This window comes from Ochotona princeps, chromosome 7 (assembly GCF_030435755.1).
Source record: "Ochotona princeps isolate mOchPri1 chromosome 7, mOchPri1.hap1, whole genome shotgun sequence".
Classification (NCBI taxonomy): domain Eukaryota; kingdom Metazoa; phylum Chordata; class Mammalia; order Lagomorpha; family Ochotonidae; genus Ochotona; species Ochotona princeps.
Window position 1 is genome coordinate 9,515,599 of NC_080838.1, and position 25,466 is coordinate 9,541,064.

The window sequence follows — 25,466 nt, forward strand, 5'->3', positions numbered from 1 at the left end:
CATCTACCAAGTCTGAAGTTTTTTGAAACTTGCATGTGTCTGGGCAAATGAGGATAACAAAGCACATCTTAGGAGTTAGTTCAAAGCCTGAAAACAGGGCATGTGTGTGTAACACCTAATGCCATGCCCAACCTGTGCACCTCCGCATAGAGGAAATGTTGCAGAAAATGTTTCATAAATTTCTTGTTATATTTACGCTTTGAGGACAAAAAAATAACATTCTTTTTTTTTTTTTTTTGTAGCCTTACAACTTTATTTAGTTCTCTTCCACATTGACTGTCTGTAGATTTTTGAGAGTGGTGACAAGTGTACAGGGAACCAGAGTGTCAACCTTTTTGGTGACTCTTCATCCTCAGTATGTTTTCTGGACAATCTCACGTGGATGCCATATGGGATGTTCCTTATTCCTTTGGCTCAGATAGCTTTGTTGAGCCTGTATTGATGCTCACACCTGGTGTCCCCATCTCTTTTCATGGCCAAATTCCGGATCTCTGTGAGCACCCGAGGAGCATGTTTCTTGAAGCCCGCTCCATGGATGTGCTTATAAATGCTGATGTTGTACTGCTGTGTCATCACTTCACCAATGGCAGAACAGCCCTTCTTCTTTGGCCACCCTCCTTTGCGGGAGCCATCTTATAGCAACCAAGCTGGAAAGAAAAACATTTTCTTACAGGTGATAATTCCTAATCATGGTAAAGTGAGATAAACATTTTGTTTTCCTCCAGGGAGAATAAAAAGCAAGAAGCAATAAATGCTTAATGTTTTTTTTCTCAGTGCCACAAAATGAGCAGTTATAAATCTTGGATACTAGTGGATTATTTTTTACTGTTTTTTTTTCCTTGCGATTTTATTTTTGTCTGCATCTTTAAACTATACCATGTCATTGACATAATTTTACCCTAGTCCAAGGGATTAAAACAATACTTAAAAAAAAAGAGTTCCCATTAATTCCTACTACTTATCATGAATTCATTTCCTCGTTTTGTGTTTGCTAGAAAGTTCATCTGAAGCTTAATACATTTTACTTCCCTGAATGACATTTTATTTCCACAAGAGGGAGAAAACTATAAAGAATCTGACTCAATCTTTCTTATTGTTTTTTGTTTGTTTGTTTAAAATTCTTTTTTTTAATTTATTTTCTATTTTTTTATTATATTTTTGACAATCTTTACACAGTTAATCAGGGTAAAAAGGTTCAAGGGCTACAGGAAAGCAGGTAAGACCATCATTTCCATATTGTTTCCTTCATGTGTGAAGGGGGGTATTTAGGCGAAGGCCCCACCCAGTCTCCCACCCTCCCCAGGTCCCGGATGTAGGGCATGCTCCAAGGTTCTTGCTCAAGTGGTTTTGATAGTTCACCAGTTATAAATCAATGCCAATCTTGCCACACCAAGTACTATGAGGTCGTTGAAGAATCCACTGATTGACTTAGACCATCATACAGTCTCCATTGGCCCAGTATTTCGCTGCCAACATATAGCTGAGGTGGTTGATTGACTTGTTCTGTCTTCTTTTGTCTTTTCTTGGTTAGGGTTCTGAGTCCAGCATTTCGATTGGGGAAATCCCCAAAGAAACTTTGAGGTATTCCCCAATCAGATTCTTGTGTGTACTAGCAAGCACAGGGCCTGGCACAGTCCATTGCCCCAATCTGCTGGTGGTTGCAATTGCTGGGTTGGTTCTGTTTTCAACCCCAACTTCCACTGGAACCAATGGGTGTTGCAGTCTAGCCTGGTTCTGCCCAGCACACACTCGGCCCTCACTTGGACCAGTGGGAGCTGCAGCCTAGTCAGAGTGACCCACAATAACCACCACCAGGTCCGCCCCCTACCCTGGTTTGCCAGTATGTGTAGCAGTAGTCCAGTCTGTCCCACATCCCATTTGGCTCTCGTACATGTCGATGGGTATTGAAGCTTAGTTCTATCTAACCAGCTCAACTATCCAGCCCTCATGGCTGTTGTTGAGTGCCTCATGACGTTGGATCTCCAGAAGTCAAGATCAAATTGTAAATAATGAACTGAAGGTTGATTTGGACCCTAAGGAACTGTTGCAGGGTTAGGTGGCTTCTCCATTTTACTTCCAATCATCTGGAGAACTTGTCACTTAGTCACAAGGGTCTTAAGCTTCTGCTGTTACAAAATGACTCTTAAAAGGTCCATTGCTAACCGAATTTCCTTTAGGCAGCTCATAGGGAATCTTAGGAGAGATTTATGAACGTGTTGATCAAAAGATGATAAGTTGGGCCTGATGTGGTGGCCTAGTGGCTGAAGTCCTCACCTTGCACACGCCAGGATCCCATATGGGTGCTGGTTCTAACCCTGGCAGCCCTGCTTCCCATCCAGCTCCCTGCCTGTGACCTGGGAAAGCAGGAGAGGACGACCCCGGGGCCTTGGGACTCTGCTCCTGCATGGAAGAACCACCTGGGAGGGGTTTCTGGCTCCTGGCTTCGAATCAGCACAGCTTCAGCCAATGCGGCTTCTTGGGGAGTGAATCATAGGGCAGAAGATCTTCCTCTTTGTCTCTCCTCCTATCTGTATATCTGACTTTCTAATAAAAAAATAAATCTTTTTTTAAAAAATGATGATAAGTCAATTTTGGGTGAATGGTCTATGACAATTGATTTTGAATTATTCATGCCTCGAGTACTCACAGTATACAAAGCATGAATTGATATCTTGGGCATACCTTAAATGAGGAATCATTTTTGGACTAATCAGGTTTATAATCCAAAAAGAAATACCTGTCCAATTTATCAGGCTAGGACTATCTCTGCATAAAATGTTTAGTATTTGAAGTTTTCATCCTTTTGACTGATATTTACTGAGCACTGGCAATGTCATAGGTTCCAGCCTAGCAACACCAAACATAAAACAGATAAATCCTGAGCTCTTCACAATGAGCTTACAGTATAGGGAGGAGCCAGACCCACATGTTCTTGCATTTGAACAGAAAGAATGCCATGCTATTTTCAGATGTTATTTCCCTGCCTTTCCTCTTTCTTTCTCTTGATTGCAGGCAGAAAGCATGGAGAAAAATCAGGCATTGTATATGACATAGCCTAACACTAAAGAACTAAGGTTCATGGATTGCATTTCCATTTTTACTGAAGTTTGATACTGGTGTGAACCATAGACCATGAGGAACATTTTTCTTTCTTTTTTTTTTATTAATTATTTTGCATTATGTGACAGTTTCATAGGCTCTGGGAATCCCCCACCCCTCCCCACGCCCCTCCCCCCTGGTGGATTCCTCCACCTTGATGCAGTATTACAGTTCAAATTCAATCAAGATTCTTTCCTTGCAAACATATACCAAGCATAGAGTCCAGCTACTTATTGTCCAGATGAGTTGAACAGTTTCTTGGGGAGACCATTTCTGGTCCGAAGTTAGAGCTGGTAGAATATCATCACAGTCAATTAAGAGGAGGAACATTTTTCTACAGGCTGGAATTTTTTAATACAAAGAAAGAGGATCTGTGTTTTCTTAGTACTTTTCTCCTTATCTGTTACTTCTACATCGGAGGAAGGAAACTATGAGGAAGGAGAGTCTACATTTTCATAAATTCCACTCTTAGAAGAGGTTTGCTAGTAAGGGCAAAATCTGAAATTAATACCGTGTTGTTGAGAGTGGGTGTACTGCAACTGTATTGAGACATGCTTTGCATGAAGTTACTGCTTATTAAGAGTTCATTAACAATTGCGGTACTTAATTCAGCTTTAAAAAGAATCATTAGCGCTCTCATTTAAGTAAGACTAAAAAAAAAATTCCTCTTTTTGAATTCGTGTTTATACCTAACTTTGCTACTCCTACTTGTCTAGCAGGCTAACAATCTGTGAAAGGAGTTAGAAGTGAAAGCAAACTTTGCAAGTGCTTTGACTAGATTTCAATTGTGTAGATAAAATAGGAAAGTGAATTAGGAAAATACTTGGCCACAAGACGTTACAGAAATGAAATAGGAAAAAGAGATGGAATTAAGGAAAATGAAAGAAAAGAAAAATAAATGAGTAGAACAACTAGAATCAAGACATTTTCAGTGTGCTCGGAAATAGGGAAGAGACTAGGTGATGAATTTGAGGGGAAAAAAAACAGGATAAATTTGCGAGTCTATTAACTCTTACAGACTTATGGTAGCCTTGAAGGGTGGAAAGTGTGAATGAAATCCAAAAGAAATTAGTCTGGCAGAAGCCTCTAAGAAAGTTAGACAATAAAGAAAATCAACAGTTACAATATTCCTAGAATAAAAGACAATTGAGAGGGTGAAAAAACATGGGGAAAAAACCAAAGATCCTGAGCCTGAGTCTCTCGCAGGTTTCAGCTTTCGAGAGACTCCAAATGAAGTTTATCTCCCATTTCATCACAAAAATAGAGTTGGCTTTGTTTGGAAAGCACTGTGAAAATCCTGTATGCTTTAAAGTGAGTTCATTTTCTGTTGATTTTAGGCAGTTATGAACAGGTTATTTCGCTGTTTTTGTGGGATCTTAGTTGCTAGGTTGAAGAAGCGCAGATTCTGGTTTTTCAAATCAATTCCAAACATGCTTATATTGATGTGGTTTGTGTTAGTAAACCACTGTTCACAGTTCACTCTGTTTTTGAGCCCCTCCTTGAGTGTATTGGTTCTTTCCCACATTATTAATTTAAAAGCACCAAGTATTTGAGACAGATCCTGAAACAGCTACTTGGACTCTTGGTTAAGACACCAATGAAGACAACTGGGTCCCATATCAAATGCCTGGATCCAATGGTTTAATTTACTTCTGATTTCTGCTTCAGATTCTGGATTGAGGCCCCAATTACCACTTCCGCCTGTGTCTAGCCACTGGGAGCTGTATCAGCAAATGGGTGCTTTCAGTCTTTCAAAACAAAAAGGATTGCAAACACACACACATACACAAGCACTCTCTCTCTTCTATGTCCAATTCTCAACCTCAAACAAAAAGTGAATAAAAGCACAGAGAACCTATTAAATTTATGTTAGATATGTTAGAACGTTTCCATTAAGTCTTTCTTTTCATTTTATTAGCTTTCATCTGAACATCCAGGTTCTCACTTTGCAGAGAGGCCCTGATTCTGAAAGTATGTTAGTGTCTTACGATATTTTGTTCTCACTTTATATGCTCTGAAAAGAACATTCAGAAGCTTATATCAACTGGAGCTTATTAACTGGAAGGGAATTTAATGTGTGTCTTCCCTTACAGAGACGCAGCTGGGTTCTCTGCATCACTCAGGACAAGCTGCCGGTATTACAGTCCGGGATTTTAGGATCTGGTGCACCTGATGTTCCCAAGAAATTTATCAGAAAATCCACTTCTAGGGATCTACTGCAGCTGGCAATATGCCTGCCTGTCTCTGGGATTCCTCCCTCTGAAGCAATAGTGCACCCATAAAATCAGGTTAGTGTCCTGCCAAATCTCTAGGGTTTGGAAGGTTATTACAACATTTGCTGCTTTAGACAAGGTTGCCAAGAATTTTTATGTGCTGGTCCTTATCCTATCACATATATTAGGGTTAAATCCACAATGATTCTTTCTCTATGAATTTGAATAACAGAACCAAAGTTTCATCTAAAGAGGTAGATTTCCTGCGACAGTGTAATTTCTAAGCCAATTCATTCTGTCTGAGCAGGAGGAAGTCAGAAGTTCATTGTGCTTGATTTGAGCATTTTTGCATAATCCCAGGAGTGATTCTTCTCACTTAGGCTCAGCATTAAAACTCAAGTGGACACCAAGTGACATAAATTTCAAACCTAATTCTCCTTCAAGAATGTGCTTGTGTGTAGTCTACAAGAACCAAGGAATGTTTAACCTTTAGCTGCCAATTTCTGATGGCAGGGTCTTCGCAGAAGAGACTTTCATTTGACAGACACAGTTGTCTGTTTCTTCTCAGAACCAATTTCCTTCAGCCTCTTTCCCACCCTTGTTCTCATAATTGCATTTGGCTCATTAAGGAATGGAAATCAATAGAGGATGCGCTTCTTTCCTCAAGAGCAGGGCAACCCACTGCTATGCATAAACACAGCGCTGCCCATCAGTCCCCACTGTTTTGTGTCTGCTGGCCAGGCTTTGAGTCTGTTCTGTATGGTGGCCCTACACTTCCTACACTACTAACGTGGGCTCTACCCCTATAAAAGCTTGACCCCTGGGCTGCAAAAATAGTATCTATGGAGCTAACAATGTTTGAAGGGAATGTGATAGATAATATTGGGGATCCAGGCCAGGCAGACGTTTGAGAGGATGCCTGTATATTTTGTTAACTTATGGAACTCTTCTCCAGTGGACTAGAAGCTCCCCCAGGCCCTCTTTTAATCCAAGAACTATCTGAACACAGTGAGGTGAGCAATACAGCCACATTTGAAACTGATTGTTAGAGGATTGTTGGGATGAATGCTCTATGTTAAAGTCTCCAGCGTCAGATACGGGGAAATGGGTGTAGGGGTGTGTGTGTGTGTGTGTGTGTGTGTGAGAGAGAGAAGGACATTGAAAACTCTTCTTTCTCTAAATTATGGACAACAAGGAACTAGGCATCACAAAACATGCATTATGTTCATGCTGTTCTGAGTCCTTGCAGCTGTGAGGATACATCTCAACAACCCTTAGCTCTTAGAAATACACATCCTGTGGGAAGGCAGTTCTAGGGTAGTGTTATTTTTATTCCCACCTTGGCTGTCCATTGACAGAGGCTGAACGTGATCCAGGAATGCTAGCTCACCATGTCTGTCATACAGCTGTGCATTGAATGGGGCCAAAGATTCACTTACCCTTGCTCGGGCCTCTCTTGGGAGGTCTCTTCTCATGTTCTCATATTCCCAGCCAGTACTTAAGCTACCCCCAGAGCCTTCTACAATGTGGAACATTCTAGTACCTTTTGTCATATGGAAGAGTGTCGCGTATAATGCGGCTTTGTGATCTGATTAAGCACTGTGGAGATCGCCAGGGCTTTGCTTTCTTGGATGTGCTATAGCTGAGGGTGAGCACTCAGACATATTATTCAAATAGTCTTTTTTCTTGTTTGTTTGTTTCTTTCTTTCCCTTCTTTCTGCTTTTCTATGAAGAGAATAGTTGAGTATTTGAACTATGCTGAAAACCCTAGTTTTAAGTCAAGGACAGTGGCCAATGTGTGGATGGGAAGATGTTAAGGGTCCACTTGTATTTATAATCTGACAATACTTTACTTCCTATGGCACTGGAGCAGCAATAATTGTGGTTTTGCTCTCCAGACATTTCAATTTTACCTAGGAAAGAGTGTTTATCTTGCCACATGCAGCACTCCTTTGCTGAACCCTGGATTCTATGGTTGGGTATCCAATTAAAAAGATGAAATTGTGCTTTTTTAAAGATTTATTGATTTTTATTGGAAAAGCAAATCAAATTTATGGAGAGAAGGAGAGACAGAGATAAATATCTTCCATCTGCTGGCTTACCCCACCAAATGAAACCAGAACAGAGTCAATATAAAGCCAGGAACCAGAATCCAGGAGCTTCTTCCAGTTGTTCAATGCAGGTGCAGGGTCCCAAGGTCTTGCACTATCCTCTACTCCCTTCCCAGGCCATAAGCAAGGATGAGAAGTGGAACAGCCAGAACATATACTGGCACTGTTAGGGCATCCTGGCACTTGCACAGTGAGACTTCAGCCATTTAGCTATCATGCCAGTCCCAAAATTGTGTATGTTTTGCTCAGTTTTCACAGAGTTGAAGTTATCCGGAATCTGTGAAAGCCTGTAAGTCAAGCATTGGCATATGTTAGGAAGAGCTAGATATTTTCTGGGAAGGTTGAACTGGAAAAACACTGTATCACAAGAAGAAAGTATATTGAGAATCCAACTTCTCCTAAGCCTTTGCCTCCCTGTTTCAACATTGCAAACAAAGCATCTCCCTTATGAAGCTAATTTTTTTTAAATAATATTCTCACTTTGTACCCAACTCTGTTTACTAGATAACAAGAATACTGGCAACCAACAGTCAGATCTTTTTGTATCCATCTATCTATGAACATCTCTATCTATCTACTATCTACATACATACATATACATATATATATATGAAAAACAAATCTAGGAGACTTCCTTAAACTTCCTTAAAACTGAGATATCTGGTTTTCAGAGTATTAAAAAGAGACTCTTAAATGGATAGTATAATTTGATTATAATAACAAATTTGGTGTTGCTTGAAGATTGATAGTCTGAACCTTTTTATAATTGAATTCTGTCTTCTGGAAGTGAGAACCACAGTCTCTTCCATGGGTATGAAGATAGTGAAGAGTCAGGAAGAAAGGGACTTAGGGTCATTGACAGAATCAGAATCCCCAGAACCAAATGCAGAGAATGTTCACAGTGTGACTGGGAATATAGAGAATTGTATAAGTATATACATGGGAATAGTTGATAGAAAATGAGAAAACAAGAGAGTGTTGAATTGCCTTAGGAATTCAGGAAACATAGACTATCAAGATTGCTCTTGCTTGCCCAACAATCAGAGCCCTAGGGGTGTGGGAGTGCAGAAGTTGTGTAAGGGCACAGAACATTACTGGTGACTCTTAACACTCCCCTTCCTGAACCAGAGGAATCTCTGAAAACAGAAGTGTCTAATCTCCTTCAGTTACTTAACTGAGCACAGGAAGTGTTTGTGTTGCGCTGCTTCAGGTCATTCTAAAGTTATCAAACAGCCACAGAAATCTCTTTGTGAAGAAATACGGTCCTGTGATTAAAGTCAAGCAATTTAGGGAGCATAGAGATACAGCAAATGTTGGGTTGTCACCTGAAGTCACAAAAGTGGATCCAACGTCAATTCCAGTCTGTTAAAGTGAAACCAAGCTACTACATAGTGCCTTGAATAGAGATGCTAGAATCCAGGATGTCCTAGTCTTTAATTTAACTTACCAAATTTAAGGACTTGTATAACTAGCTATAGGATTCTAGTAACTGGGCATTTCACGGGGCATGTGCTGTACAGTAGCACTTGAAATGTGGAAGTCGGCTACTTTCTTATCTATTGATAAATTTAAAATTTGCTTCCCTTTACCCTCAAGGTTTGCCCTTGTTGTATTGATTTGGAACTAGGGACAGGATAAGTGTTTTAGCTTACAAAAGAGCTCAGGATTTATTAAGATGCCACAGCCAACAAAAGGAAAACTGAAAATATTTTTTCCATTAGTTAATAACTACAGCTATTTTAAAATTTGGAATAGTTTTGGCAAGACGCTTATTTTCTCTATTACTACACTTAAGTCTATGGAAATCATGGCTCCGTTTGGAAGCCATAGCATTTCTGTTATGCACGTGATGCTGGCTTTGAATGTGGTGTATACTAAATACATGGACAACATCATTCATCATATCCTGACTAGCTGAGTTGCTGTTTGCAAGATTATGTCAACGCTAAGCTGAATTGTTTTAATTAGAACTGCAAAAAACCAAAAATGTTAACCAGATTAATACTTCAGTTTTCTCTCATAAAAGGCAGAAAGACAAGAGGACATGAATACTGGCCACATTGAGAAGTTTGAAGAATGAGCTCAGTGTGTGGATGCATCTAAACTGAAAATACAATGATGCCTTTGTCGATGGTGCTCCCAGAGGAGGGTATGTGGATGTGATAACTTTGAACATCTATGTTAAGAAATTTGGCTAAGTGAAGGCCTTTGCAAATCTAAGGATGTTAAACTCTTATTTTTTAAACAGTAAGCATTGTTTTGTTTACTTATAATAAGCATGACAAGTTGTTTATTACTCAATGACTGTCTTCATAAGTGTGTGTGTGTGTGTGTGTCGGGGTGATAATTTAGCGTATAAGGTAAAGTTAACACTTCCAATTCTGGCATCACAGATAGGCAATTCTTTGTGTCCTAGCTGCTCCACTTCTTACATAGCTTCCTACTAATGGTCTGGAAAACCAGAAAAAAATGGCCCAAGCATCTGGGTCCCTGTCACTCACATAGGACACTTGGTTAAAGCTCCTGCCTCCCTCCTTCAGCAAGGCCCAGTGTTGGTTGCTGTGACCAACTGGAGAGTGAACCAGTGGGTGTAAACTCTCTCTTTCCCTGTCTCTTTCAAGCTCTCTGTAATTCTGACTTTCACATTAAACAATCTAAAAAATGTGGAGGATGGTTGTATGAAATAATAGTTAAGATGCCACTTAGAAAGTCTGCATCTCATGTTGGGTTCTAGTCTTGGGTCTGCTTCTGATCCATCTTGCTGCTATTTCATACCTTATAAAAGCAGAAGGTGATAGCTCAAGCACTTTAGCCTTGCCATCCATGCCCTAGTATCAAGGGCTCTGAAACTTGCTTAACATAGGCTAACAGGGAAAATGTACTCGGACATAATATTATAACTTTCTCCACCATGGTGGGAGGGTTTGGGGGGGGTGGGGAGAATCCAAGTACCTATGAAACTGTGTCACATAATACAATGTAATTAATGAATTAATAATAATAAATAAATTTTAAAAAATATTATAACTTTCTTATGTAATTTGTTTAACATTATTCTCACATTTTCCACCCTTCCACCAAATCTGAAGTCTTTTGCTTAAGAAACTGTATTTAAAAAGTTCTCCAAATCTTTTTCTGTAGATGAGAAGTTTCCCTTCCCTTGAGTAGTTGCCTAAGTAATGTAGAGTATTGTTTTCTATGATCCTGTCCCATTATTGTGGCTGCTAAGGATCCTTTCACAGTTCAAAAAATCAGATGTTTCAGACTCTGAGACATTATCTGATTCTCTTACCTTCCATTTCCATGCAGCTACAGTTAGACTGCTCCTGTTTTTTTCTTTTTTTTCTTTCTTTCTTTCTTTTTTTTTTTTTTTTTTTGCAGCAATCCTTCCTCTTCAAGGGTCCCTGTTTGGGTGCCACTTGCCATGGTCAGTGCAAGATGAACAGAGTCTTTAAGAGGGGATGATGCATAATGAGAAAAGAAAAGACATAGGGAAGTGTTGGAAGCAGGGCAGCTGGTAGAATCCTGCCTTTGTGGAATGAATTCATCACAGTGCCTGTCCCAGTAGGTTTTACTCATTTGAGGAACCTTACTTAGTGTTAAATTAGTTCAACTCATTTATGGGTCCCTTGTTTACTGAATAATCACTAACCCAGCCACAAGTTCCTCAGGTGGATCTTTGTATATAGAGAGGGAGGAAAAGAGCAGAACATATGTCCAATAATCTTAAGACTATGTGCTGCCAACCAGGCACCTTGTCAACGCAGTATCTTCTCTAAAGCTTTTCATTATCCAAAGTGTGTGTGTGTGAGAGAGAAAGAGAGAGAGAGAGAGAGTGAGAGAGAGAGAGAGAGATTAAAAGAGAAATTTTAATTGAATCATATCCACTGGTTCACCCTACAACTACACACAACATGTAAAACTGGACTAGGCAAAATTCAGGAACTAGTAACTCTATCTTGGGTTTTCCACATGGATGTCAAGGATTCAAGTATCTGAGCCATAATCTGCCACCTCCTAGGGTGAGTACTAACAGAAAGCTTGATCAGAAGTGGAGGTGGGACTTGAGCCTATGAACTCAGATATGGGATGTAAGTTTCCCAAGTAAAAATTTGACAAGCACAACAGCATGTCTCCCATTTAACTAATCTTTAATCTTATTATCTTAAGTGCATTCATAACCGTAGTCAGGAGTCACATAATTCACTCTTTCTGTGTAATCAGTTTCATTCCATCCTTTAATAACAACATTATTTGGGTAAGCATACTAACATTGATTACATTTTTTCAAGTGGAAAAACTATGAAATCACTAGTAGATGAGAATCTTGAAGTCTTAGGAGGTAATAAGACTAGTTGTTACCCTGAAGACTAGTAATAAAGATAGACATTGCAGTGATTTGATAGTTATAATAACAAACTACCAAAGATTCGGTAGATTAAACAAGAGAAATAAAGTTTCTTACAGTTACAGAGGTGAGAAGCCCAAGATCAAGAGATAGCTGAATTAGTTTTCCTTTGAGGCGTTCTGAGGATGTCCAGCCTCTCCTTAATCCTCACATAGTCTTTCCTTTGCATCCATCGGGCTCTCTGACATCTCCAAGTGCCTACACATACCCTTCTTGTAATACAGCAATCACTTTGTACTAAGACCTCCTCTGGAGACCTTAGCATGAGTTAATTACCTCTTTCAAAATTTTCTTAAATATGTAATCACATTTTCAATGATTTTTATCTCCAAAATAAAGTCATGTTTTAAAGTGCTAGAGTTGGGCTTATATGTAAGAACATTGGAAGGATACAATTCAGCCCATTACAATTATATGTACAGATACATTTTCAAAAGTGCAGCAAAACACTCAATTTTGAATGCAGTCCTGGAAGGCTCAATGAAAGGTCAGTGGAAATAAGATCAATTCCATCAAGAAGTAGCAGTGAGGAAGGTGAAATACTAAGTAAGGGAGAGGCATTAAGTGGATAGGATATGGAGATGGGGAAAGGAAGGCCCTGTGGAATAACGTTTGCAGTACAGGTGGAGGCCCAAGGCCAGTCTTGGAGTTATGGATCAGCCTTAGGCAACAAGAGAAAAGTCTAGCAGGAGATGAGCCTTGAGTAGGCAGGAGTCAGGTCATGACAGTTTCATACTCAGTCACAAGACCATGTTCCAGCTTGTCTATGTTAAAGTATTATATTATTTAAGTTGCTCAAAGGTCCTGTCCTTTTATTTATCTGGATTGTAGGAGTTACATAAATAATATTGAATTGTTAATTAATTATCCATCTGTGACACTGATTGAGGATTCATTGCATGTAGCCTGGTGTTTAACATGTGGGAGCTATTGAAAAGGCCTGAACTATAATTATGCTTTCGTCATTTAAAGATTTTGATCATTGGGGCCCGACGTGGTGGTCTAGTGGCTAAAGCCCTCACCTTGAATGTGTCGGGATCCCATATGGGCGCCAGTTTTAATCCCGGCAGCCCTAATTCCCATCTAGCTCCCTGCTTGTGGCCTGGGAAAGCAGCTAAGGATGGCCCAAAGCCTTCTGGACTCTGCATCTGCGTGGGAAACCCAGGAGAGCTCCTGGCTCCTGGCTTTGGATCAGCACAGCACCAGCTGTTGTGGTCACTTGGGGAGTATATAATTGGAAGGAAGATCTTCCTTTTTGTATATTTTCCTCTCTATATGTATCTGACTCTCCAATAAAAATAAATAAATCTTTAAAAAAGATCTTGGTCATAATTCTACAACACATTTGGAAACAAGAAATGCTTAAGACTGGAGATTGTGTGGTTAGATTTGTAAAAATTTACTCAAGTAACAGTGCGGATTAGAAAGCAATGAGATGAGAGGTTGGAAAAAAGCCAGTTGAAAAGTGCATGCAAATCCACGTAAGTAATTTAAGAGCATAGCCATGCGAAGTTCCAGAGAGAGAAGAGGACATAGATTTGAGTAATATGAGAAACTCAATAGAAGTTGGCTGAAGACTGAAAAGGAAGAGTTTCGGATGAAGTCCAGGTTTATGGTCCAGGAGACTAAGCGATGTGTAACCAAGGAAAAAATAAAATATCAGTTATGACTTTGCAGAGAAAGCTTGTGTTTCAGCGTGGAAGTTCTACTGTGTTCACCATCCTGCTCATGGCTTCTATGTCTTCTCACAAGCCTCAGATCTCTCTCTCTCTGACACACACACGCAGAGAGAGAGAGAGAGAGAGAGAGAGAGAGAGAGAGAGACTACAATTAAAAAATCCTTTCAAAGAAAGGAATTGCACTAACAAGGTAGACATTTAATCCGATTATGATGTTTAGGAGGTTGACCTAATGGGTATTCCTAAGTCCTTTAGGGTGTATGTCCTCAGAAAGTAGTTCTTGTGCAAAGTTTGGTTATGAAAACAGAGTCATACCCAGGCACCCTCCCTGTTTCTTGACTAGCCACATGACTATTTCTCCATATGGTATTTATTGTTAACCAGAGAACTCTCCCTACAAGAACACCGTTGCCAGAGGCTGAACCATGTACTCCTGGATTGTGGACCTCTAAATCAAAGATAAACCTCCTTACTTCCTAAGCAGCTTCTAACTATTTTCCTATAATGATAGAGTTGTCTGATAACTGACTCCCATCCTCCAAACACACACAAGTCTAGCTTTCTCACAATGTCCTTGTATTAACAAAAGCAACACAATTTTGACAGATATTCACCCCTTTGGGTCTTTCTCCATACTTCCCTTGCTTGAACATTCCTTCTTCAAATCCACCACCAAGTTCTGTTTTGGGGTATCCCATGAATTAAATCACCAAGAATGCCAATGATAATAGAATTACTAACAATTGAAAGGCAGACTATCTGGGGAAATCTAGCTATGGGGAAACTGTGATGAGAAACCTGATTATTGGGGTAGGATATTAAAAAGCAGTCATGATGATGTACCAGATGAATTTTCTTTGTTCTTCTCATCCCCGCGGGTACTTTAGTGATTGGCTATAGAATGAAATCACAAATTGCATGTGTAAATGTGAGATTGTAACTCAGTGGTGACACCATGAATTTATTAGCTGGTTTTTCATATTGAGCCATTTCTCTACCTTTTTTTGTTTTATTATGCTTTAATTCAAAGGAGCATTTTTATGAATATAATATGCGAATAGCTAGGTGGTAGAAAGTGCACAGTGGTGCCTTGGAATTTGAAAAAGGAGATAATGTATGAATTTTCCAGCTCCTGAGGGACAAAGTACTTAGATGAATAGCTTCAAAGGAAGCTGGATATTTGTTCTGAACACCCAGGTAGAGAACAGGAACCCAGACTGAGAACAAACAGCCACTATGAGGAGAGCCCCAGGAGACTCACAAGCTCACTTCAACCCAGTTCCAAGGTGCGTGGGATGGATGGGGAAGACAGGCAAGACCATTTTGAGTTCAGGGATTGTAAGTAGAAACTTCGAAGTAAAAGCTCCTGTCCATTGGTATTACTTCCTGGTGATGAGGAAAATTCCATGTTCTATCAACTTCTTTCATTTCTAATCTCCAAACTTTTATCAACTCACATCACTAGTAAAATAACCTTGTTGCTCCCTGATCACGTTCTCTGTCTCTCAACCTTCTTTTCCTCCTTCCCTCATCCTCTCTTTTTGTTTTCTCCTATACCCCCTCCTTCTTTCCATTTTTTACGTCTACCTACAGATTCATAACAAAATTTCAAAGTGCATTTTAAAGTAACAAATCACAAATTAATAGGGCCATACCCTTTATAAATGCTATCTAGATTAAAGCTAGCCCTACCAATACTGAAAGCCTTCTCAAAAAAAATTTCTTCAACAAGTTCACTTGCCTGCTGGTTTTTATACCTGCTTGTTGAAGGTCTCAGAGTGAGAAAGGAAAGGGGGAAATGGTGATTTTTTTTGAGACCTGACAAATTGACTTTATAGAAATTTATTTGAAGCTGCCAAGCTTCTAAGAAAAATGGGATAGCATTTCAGAGTAGGCAACAAATTATATTACTTCCTCTGGTGTTGTTTGTGATAATCACATTACTCCCCAGCAACTCTCCAGGCATTCATGTAGCTGCAAGGTGTAATTCCAGAGCAGTTTACATGCTCCATTGTAATTTATGGTAACATGAATTAATATCCATTTACTGTGAAGTGTTAATGAGAAAAAATACATGTGGGGGTTTTGTGTGGTACTATGCTCTTTTACTGTAGGGGGAAAAAGGCTTAGCATAAAGTACCGTATTCCTTGGTAGCTCACAGGGAAAATTTATTGAACTGTCATTTTGCAGGCAAAGATCTAAGGTTACCAAAGGCTGAAGCCACAATAAGAACGGTTAAATAGTGGTGACTTGGTAAAATTCTTTAACTTGTTAAATCATTCAAATAGTTGAGAAGCAACAAACCTGGAAAAGGGGTCACAGAGTGTACTGGATTATAGTGACGTCATGTTTTAGTCACTGCTATGATGCACCAAACACTTTATTCAGTAGCCTGTGACCTTCCCCCTTTCTTACATTATTGTCTGACATTATTCCTGCAGCTTGATTTTGCCAATGGAACATGAACAGATGTGACGATATGCCTTCTCTTTTTCCTCTACCCTGAGCCCAGCAGTTGCAAAGTGGGGCTACTAAATCATCCTCTGTCAAAGATTCAGCAAGGGATGGGACAAGTCTTCCAGGTGGGATACCACACAATGCATCTGTAAATGGGGTCAGGGGAGTCAATAAATATTAGCAGCTGATATTCAGAAGTTATTCATTACTGAGGCATAATTTAGCATAGGTTAGTAATACAGTCATTCAAAGAGGTGAAAGCAGCTATATCTGAAAAATAGGTTTTAGAGAATAATCATGTTACATTAGTTATGACACAAAAGGTCTTGCATCTTTGTAAAACTGGGCTACTATCGAAAATCTTCTTCAAACTTCCAAGTTTACAAAAATTCCTTTTGACAATCTGCAGTTTTTGATCTTTATTTCCAACCAGTATATAAAAGGAATACAGCTAATGGATAGTTGTGTTGTTATTTATGGTAAGACATTGCAACTAAGAATTTAAAATTAGATTTTATGTTCACAATAGAATTTACAAAGAAATTTCATGCATTTGAGTGAATCAAGAGCTGAACACTACGGAAATTTAATTTGTCTTTCGGCCAAGGAGAGTGGTTAAAAAATGGAGACAAAATAAAATCATTAAGATTCTTAGAAGGGAAAAAGCTACTCCTCACTCTTCAATGCATAATGTTGGATGTGTCCTTCATAATCAGTCAATATCAGAAAATATATCCTAAGGAAATCCACATGCTTTTTCTGCTTAACAGAATGTTAATTTTAATTAGTTGAGAAGATTATGCAGCAATAGCAGTTCCATTGGGCTCTCACAAGAAGGTCTTTGCAGATAAGCTACCTATGCTTAGCCAACGGTCTTACTCAATTTGGAAGTCTGGGGGTGCAGAATCTTCTGCAATGTGCTTCTGAAGAAATGGTTCTCAAAGAGATGTATAGCTATCCGGCATCTGGTACTCTATCAAAATCTAGGGATGCTGGCTTTTAGCTATGTTTGCAGAGAGAAGGAAGAGCTAACACTGTGAAGTATTAAACTCAAGGAAATTTAGTGAGGAGATAAAAGAGTAATATGTATCATCTCTTGTGGGGCAATAACCCATAGAATTGTGGTTTTCCTTTCATAGAAAATAACTTAACATGTGAGTTATCTGTGCCTCCACCTCCCTCAACCCTACAATGCCCCCTGAACACTGTGCTTGTCTGTCTCCAGAGTTGGGGCACCTGCTGCCTTCACATCTGCAGAGCTGCAAAGGTCGCAAAGAGTAGCATTAGACTTGGCAGCAATCCAGCTGTTGCCAAATTGCACTCATTGACCTCGCTTCCATCCTTGGGGTCACATTGAGTAAGTTTATTCTCTCTTCCACATGGAAACACTGAAATGTTTCCAAGTCCCCCAGCATGGCTCCACTTTTCTCAGAGGAGGGACTCCCTACCTCCAAACCTGTCTTTGCTTTTCTAAACAAATAACTCTACTCCTCCTCATTGAGCAGTGCTTTGCCCATTTTGACACTCTCCCGGGAACACACTGAAGTTTGAAATGATTTCCCTTAAAATAGTAGTCTAACAGGAGCCTACTGGCTCCCCTACCAAGCCCAATTATCTGAAAAATGCATAGGGAGGCAGAAACATCAGCCTCTCCCACTAGGTATTACACCAGTGGGCCATGTGAGCAATCAGACCACACTGCTGATCTACGAATGTCATTCTTCAAGGGTTTCTTTAATCTGATTTATACATATGGTCTCTAAACTGTCTGTATTCTAGGGTAGTGCTATGGGAGCATTTGGAACCTAAATATTGAATCTTAATTGAATAAGATTAATCTTTATCTAGCTTGTGTTTTGAAGAAAAATAAAGAGCTTTAAAAGACAGTGATAAGTAAGTCCTGCCACCCAAAGGTCATTTGAAAATAAGCTTTAGCTCTTACATTCTTTGAACAGATGTGCTTAGTCTTACAGAGGTTATAGAGGGAAAAGCATTGGGAAATTTTGTCTCAAAATGCTTGTTCTACCCATGTTTGTTCAAAACCCTTACTCCAAACACATTCTTTCTTCCTTCCCCTTGCTGGAAACAAGTCTTGTGAGTGATCAGGCCATCATCTCAGGCCTCCGGGTAAAGGAGTGACTCCAACAGTATCAGCCTCTGCTATAGCAGCAGCAGCAGCAACCAGAGGAAGACAATCAGCCCTCCTACAGCAAAGAAAAAGATTAGATTCTAAAAATATTCCTTGCCTCCTTACCATCTTATTACTTACAGAAATATGTAGATACTGACTGTGATATTGTAAACATGACAGTCTCCTCAATGTGAGCTGAATTAATTGATTGATTAAGAAGAGAATAGCTCTGTGGGTTGGACTAAATTGGCTTATTAAGCATTCAATTGCACTAATTGCTTGCATGATGGGCAAGGGAACAAAAGGAGGGGAGAAGAAAGAAAGAGGGACAAGCACCCGCCCTCTGATGGATTATGACTAGTTGGGACCCCAGTGGAGGGGAAGGCTCTGCCTCTGTATAATGAGGTCTGTATAAAGTGATCAGCCTCCCACCAATAATAGGAACTTGGAAGCCTATGGTAACCTGGCTGAAATAAAAACAAAATTGCATTGCTTCAAAACTGGAGGGCCCCTTCCCACCTGCACAGATGTCTGAGCACACCAAAGGAAAAAAACGAGACTCTGCTTTCCTAGTTGTAGAATCTCAGCCATGGAAAGAAGCCTGGCGTTGAGCTGAGGGAAAGCAGGACACTGCACAGAGCAACGGTCAGAGTGCAAAAGCAAGGGCAGTTCTTCCACCAGCCCCGGAGACCTGGACAAACCGCAATGAAGACAGCCTGGTCTTGGTGTGGAGCAGACAGAATGGGTTTTTCATTTCTGATCTACCAACTCGGGGTTCCATGTAGCAGTTTACTTAATTTCTTGATCCTCTCTTGTTTTCTCTCTACCTGAATACCTTGATGACATATAGGAGAAAACAAATGAAGGTGATTTTCATAGTGTCTGGCACACAATAAAGCATTCAATTTTAGAAAAAGTGTCCCTGATTTTCAGAAGAATTTTTCTATGTAACCCACTCCAAACTCTCCCAATTGCAATATTTAATTTCCATCTAAGTAATGAGAAAAACCAAATACTGAAGTGAAAGAAGGACCTGAAACATCATGCATTTCAACCTTGCGGCATGACACATTGACAAAAACTGCAGCCCAAATCAAAGATTGAATAATGTCTTGCTCAAAGTCCTCCTAAATAAATTCTGTGCAATAAATGGTGACTGAAATTGTAACTGTTTAGATCAGTCTTTAAATCCCGTGCATGTACCATGTACTTCAGTGTTCACCTACAGAGCTTTGCAACCATCAACCCATCAAGGTGTCAACCCACCCCAGCGGGCTGTAGAAAAAGATTAATGTTCATCACGTATTTGATAGATATTAAGCACCCACAAATAAGACCCAAGCATACAAAAATTTGCTTCATTTTTTTCTGAAAGATCTTTCTGGCTTTTCCTTCTAGTTCCAACCACACTCCAACACAGAAATGGACCTCAGTACCATGAAGTCAGCAGCCCTTCGGAGTGTAGACCACCTACTCTGTGGCTTTCCTTCTGGCTCAGGGCCTCCTTGGTGGCTGTGGGTTTGCACTGCTTCCCTCTCCTTTCCAGTAATGATTAGACTGAAGTGTAACTGTGTCAGAGGACTCACTTCTGTTCTTTGCAGTCTCATCTCTTTTAAGATGTCTATGTCTGTTTATAGGAAATTGCTTCTTCTTGGAGCATATGGCTCACTGTTATAATATTACTTAAAAGTCACATGAGACTCTACAACTCAGGTGATAGTCTCTCTCTCTTGCTCTTGTTCTCTTTTTTCAAGAGTAGAAGTTTTAGAAAGGCATTTGATGATGACAAGAAGGACTTCAATCAAACCCATGCAACCATCTTGCCAGAGGAGGGTGGCAGGAGTTTGTGCACACTTCACCAGCTACCACAAACAAGCCCACACTCGTTTTTCTGTGCAGGTGTCACAAGGAGACGTAACACGTGATTGTTCCCCTCAAGTGTTCCTGAGCACTCAGACTACAGGACACATTTTTACATCCCAAGAGACCCTCGTCAATCAAAACATGACTTGAAAAGAATTTCTTTCCTCTATGCACAGGAGACAATTACATCAACCACATCCTCCCTGGCTGTGCTCCTTCCCACTCTGAAGAGGAAATGACAATCTTCTCCCTGGAATAAAGGGCCTCTCCACAGACAAAGCAGAGTAGAAAAGAAGGTATTATTATGTCAGATCTCTCAACCAGAGGAGGTAAGATGAAGGCCTTGACCCTGACGCTGTGGCTATGGAAATCCAACTGAGATGCCGGGGTGGTAACCCTGCCTCTTGTGCTCCTTGTGCTGGGGTTGGCAGGAAAACATACAAGAAAGGAAGACTGAGTTTGATTCACAGTTTTTAGGGTGTCAGAAATAAGCTGCTATTCATGTTGCCTTCAAAGGACTTAGTAACTATAAAGGTTGAACTGTTGTGTCTGAGAAAAATATTTTTTTTTTTACTCTTCCTTCTGTGGTAGCATTTGCTATTTCACATACCTGCATGAATGTATTATTAAAAAGTGGGAGTTTTCCTCTTGTTAGTCATGAGCACTAAGCCATGAGCACCAAAGCATGACTCAAGCCTGGATCCAACTCCAACCGTCATGTTCCTCCCACAACATAACATCTCTTTCTCAATCAGATTTGGAATGCATGGAAAGAGAAACGATCCCAAGTGCTTTGGTGCTCATGCAGTCAGTCTTCACTTCCTAGTCCGTAAGAGATCTATTTCATAAGGCTGTGTTGAGCGCTAAGCAAAAGAATTCACACCAAGTTCCAAGCTCACTACTTGCACCTAACAGACATTGAAACGACAGTAGCGAATGCTAACTTTTTCTACTGTGAAATCTGCACGTGACTGTAGGTACACTCTTGAATGCTCCAGTGCGATGAAGAATGACTCGTTAAGATATTTCAGCAGTACTTAGTTTTAAAAAGGTTTGGCTTTTAAGTTGTCTGTTAAGATGCAACTCATAAAGGAATGCCTAGGTTCAATTCCCAGTCCCAGCTCCTGGTTCCAACTCACTGCCAATTTGTATCCTATGAGGCAGCAGTGGACGGCTTCAGAAAGTAGAGCCCCTGAGCGTGACCTGAACTGAGTCCCCAGCTCCTGTCTTCTACCTGCCTAAGTTCTATTCTTTGTGTGCATCTGTGTACAAGTGAATTGCTGGATGCAATGTAATGTCTCTTTATCTCTGTCTCTCAAATTAAAAAATAATAATAATAATTGACTTCGCCAATTGATATCAAGAAAAATTATTAAATATATAAAGGCTGTTCTATGTTGGTTGCACTAAGTAATGAATGCAAAGATTTCATATTATAAGTCCAATCCATATATCTAAATATATCAAAGCAGCAACGTGGCAACAGGTAATCCTCTATTTTTCTATTGTATGAGATTTTTTTCTGATTCTTGCAAGGGTTAATACAGTAATAAAATAAGTTATAATTCCTGGACTTTTTATTTCTCTAGAAGAGTTGAAAATCTCTCTTAGAAAAGCTGAAGATTTATAATTGTCTTGTGTTCTGTGGTCAATAAAATTGTAAGAAAATTTTCTCTGGGCAGGCTTTTTAATCAATCAAAATGTGAGTAAAATATCATGGCTGTTCTTATTCCTAAATCCTACCGTGCTGGATTGAGCCCAGCACAGTGGCCTAGTGGCTAAAGTCTTCACCTTGAATGCATCAGGATCCCATATGTCCACTAGCTCTAATTCTGGAGGTCCCACTTCCCAGCTACTTGCTTGTGGCCTGGGAAAGCAGCTAAGGATGGCCCAAAGCCTTGGGACCCTGCACCCACGTGGGAGATCCGGAAGAAGCTCCTGGCTCCTGGCTTCAGATTGCCTAGCTTCAACCATTGCAGTCACTTGGGAGTAATCACTGGACAGAATATCTTCTTCTCTGTGTCTCTTCCTCTCTGTATATCTGAATTTGCAATAAAAATAAATAAATCTTTAAAAAAGAATGGTTAGGATTTAACAGAAATTTATGTTTAATTTAAGGTTGAAATAAGAATTTGATGCTATGATTTTTAAATTGTTTTACAGTAATTATTTAATATAACATGCCTTTCACATGACCACCGACTTGTTTAAACTATAGGAAAATACATAGATTGAAAATTGAAAAGAGAGATATAATGCGAATTTTTGTAAAAAGCATTCTGCACATTCTGGGCATTACAAAGACTGGCTCCTCTAGACATCATCTTTCTGTTGGCACCTGGGGTCTACAAAGGTGGAAAACTTTCCAAATACTTCTTAAGTATTTGTGGGTTTATACCATGCACTTGGTACCCAAAGATGCTCAAAATGTGCTCATTGTAGAGATTCATGAATGATTAATTCACTGGAAACGCAGCTGTATGTATGCATTGCTTACAGTCTTTTAAGGGGGAAGCCGTAACTGTTCTGTTTGTCTCTCTGTTCTTTGACTTCCTGTTATTCCTCTTGAATATTGGCTGAAGGTCAGACAGTGCCTTTCCGCTGTGGTCACACTCTCCTGCTCTTTTGTGTGACTCATTTTCTGCCCATTACATTATCTTATTTTTTCATTTTGGATTTTTGCACCAAACCTAGGTCTATATTTAAGTTGAAAATCAAATTTGGACAAACAAAAGCATCAGGTGTGAACTGTGCTTTAATTTAACTGTGCTATAGTTTAAGCTTGATCCTCTGTGTAAAACCGTAAACTAACATTCATTGGAAATCCAGATATTTAATCAATATAGTGCTGGACAAAAATAAGCCTATATAAACACAGAAAAAGCTTTCTTAACATTTCACCATAAATAATCCTCCATCCTGGCTCTTCAGTTGCAGTGTTTGATTGTTGCTTAATATCTGCTATATGTACTCAATATATTAATGTATGTGTATTTACTTAGTTTTCCTCCAATTTATTGTCTAAGATCAAAAAAACCTTTCATGTTTCTCTTAATTATGAAGTTAAAAGTCCTTAATTTGGAATGTTTCAGATATTGAAATGTGACAATGAAGGAAACACTTCCAATCATCTAAGCAAAGCCATTTTGTTAGCAACTTTTTGGAGTTTCATTCTTTAGAGTCTTTTTTTTTCCTTGATATGCAACACATTTGTATTCTTCTCACAACCTCACATAATTCCTAGTCTTCATCTTCTGTGCTACCACGCCGAGAAATGTTGGGAGTCCAGAATCATTAGGCAGACCACAGAGCTGCTGCCATATCCCTTGCCTCTATAATTTCCCCTGATTGATATATTTGTGCTTGGAATGGATAATCTATCATTTTAAAGGGTTAATAAAAATTGCTCACAAAGGCAATTGTCTTTGTATTTGGCATCTATCTTCCTCCACTTTCCCTGTTCTTTACTAGTCTTTAGAACTGGGGTCACTTTTCCTTGTCTGAAAAGCACAATTGGAAATGTTTGTTACTGACTGAAAAAAAAAAAAAAACAACACAATGCACCTGTTATAAAAACAAAAGATTCTCAGCAAGAATGACTGAGACAGACGTACAGACCTCATGGATGGTGAACAGGGTAGCAGAACTAAATGAAACCTTTCTCCAGATTGAATGATTTGCAGTTAAGCACTTAATGTATCAATAGCCTCTTTTATCTCCTCAATCTGAATATCTCTATTCCTCATTCATTCGTTAGAAACCTCAGTAAACCTTCATAAAGCATTTTGCTGCATCAGGAACTTTGGAATATTGTATGGGTAAGGAAAAGAATGGGTAGTCAGATGTTTTCTGCCTTCAAGGAACTCAAATTAGAGATAAGTGTAAGTATGTAATTGCCATGTAATTATGCAAACAGAATAGTATTTGTAGCAAAACACAGGGACATTGAACCAAAATTAATGAACTTTGTCCAAGAAAGTCATGGAAAGCTTCAGAAAAGAGGTGGCATTGAACTTGGATTTGAAAAGAAGTGGGGATGATATCTCATACAGAACTGGTTTTACTTATGAAGGCTGAGTGAAGAAGCAGTAGAAGATGAGCTCTGGGGAATCGGAGAGAAACTGTGCAGAAAGGTAGAACAAGGCAGGACTTTGAATCACTTGAACAGTCGAGGAATTGGGTACAGGAGCTAAATATGCCTTGACCAGAATGAGGTGTACTGGCAGGGCAAGAAAGCATGAAAAAGAATGCAGTCTGGCCAGGATGCAGTTCTGTGAGGTGCTTGTTTGGGTTTTCATTTTCTAATGTTCTTATTCATTCAGAGGAACAGTCTTACATCTTGTCTTATACTCCAAAAATTGTAGACCTTTGGAGTAGAAAAAAAGTAGGATTGTCCTACTCGATGGGCAAACTTGGCATGGAAGAATTAGTTGTCCCTTCTAGAATCCTATAAGTGTGTGTACACACTCACTCAGGAGTGTTAACTCAGCTCTTCCTTGCGTAGGCGGGAGCCTCACACCAGCCCTCTCTCTCCCTGCTCCCTTAGGTGGTATCTGATGTTACACAGAACAGTGTATGTATTATTTTTAGATACTTCCTCAAACTTTCTCATGTTCCCCAACCTGTTGCAGGCTTCTACCATGTTCTTTTTCCAGCTGCTCTTCCTCCTCTTTCCCGTCTTTTCCTTCTGATTCTTCCTCCTCTTTCCCGTCTGATTCTGGACGTCCTGCAGTGCAGTCTTGCATTCTTGTGGGAGGTTCCCACTATGCTGCGTCTCAAGGCATGGACACGCACAGCAGCCGTGGAGTAAAGAACACTCTCCTCACACACTTCTCTTCTGTCTTAATATTTGTTAACCAGAAAAGCTAATGGATGCTCATGAATGTGCCAGGAGAGACTTCTGATAAGTAATCACCTGCACTAATTTTTAAAAAAATAAAAGGTTCTAACCGTGCTGTGTTGGGTCATTCTTGCCATTCTCTGTTAGAAGATTCTTTGGTCTCCCTTGCAATCATGATCCATCATGTATGTTCTGAAACAAGGTTATCTCCACCCACAAAGTGTGCCCAAATCATTACCTCATTCTTATGTATTATTAAAGTGGGTTCCCCTGCCTCAGCTTCCTAACAAAACAACAAAGGTTCGTGATCCCCTTGATATGATCCAAAGACAAACCCGGAGTCCCATGAACCACAGAACCCCATGGCCATTTTGTTAATAAGGATCTCTTACATTGGCCTGATTTTATAAACTACTTCTTATACATTTTTAAAGCTTGTATAGTTCATTCCGTTTTCCTAGTTCCTAGTTTGAACTCAGGAAAGATGATCCTTTATTTTAGATAAACAGTGTTCTAATGGAAAGCTTTAGGAGCTAGCCACACTAATACATGAAGTTGCCGGTACTGCAAATACTTTTATGATTATCAATACCAGGCATGAACAAAATAATGGAATTCAAATATTCTACAAGTTTTATAATGAAAACACTGAATTGCCCATCTC

At 39.6% G+C, this 25,466-nt stretch overlaps 1 pseudogene; it reads right to left on the minus strand.

Moving 5' to 3' along the window:
- Window positions 1–256: 256 nt before the first annotated feature.
- Window positions 257–632, minus strand: LOC105942007 (large ribosomal subunit protein eL31-like; annotated as a pseudogene).
- Window positions 633–25,466: the final 24,834 nt, after the last annotated feature.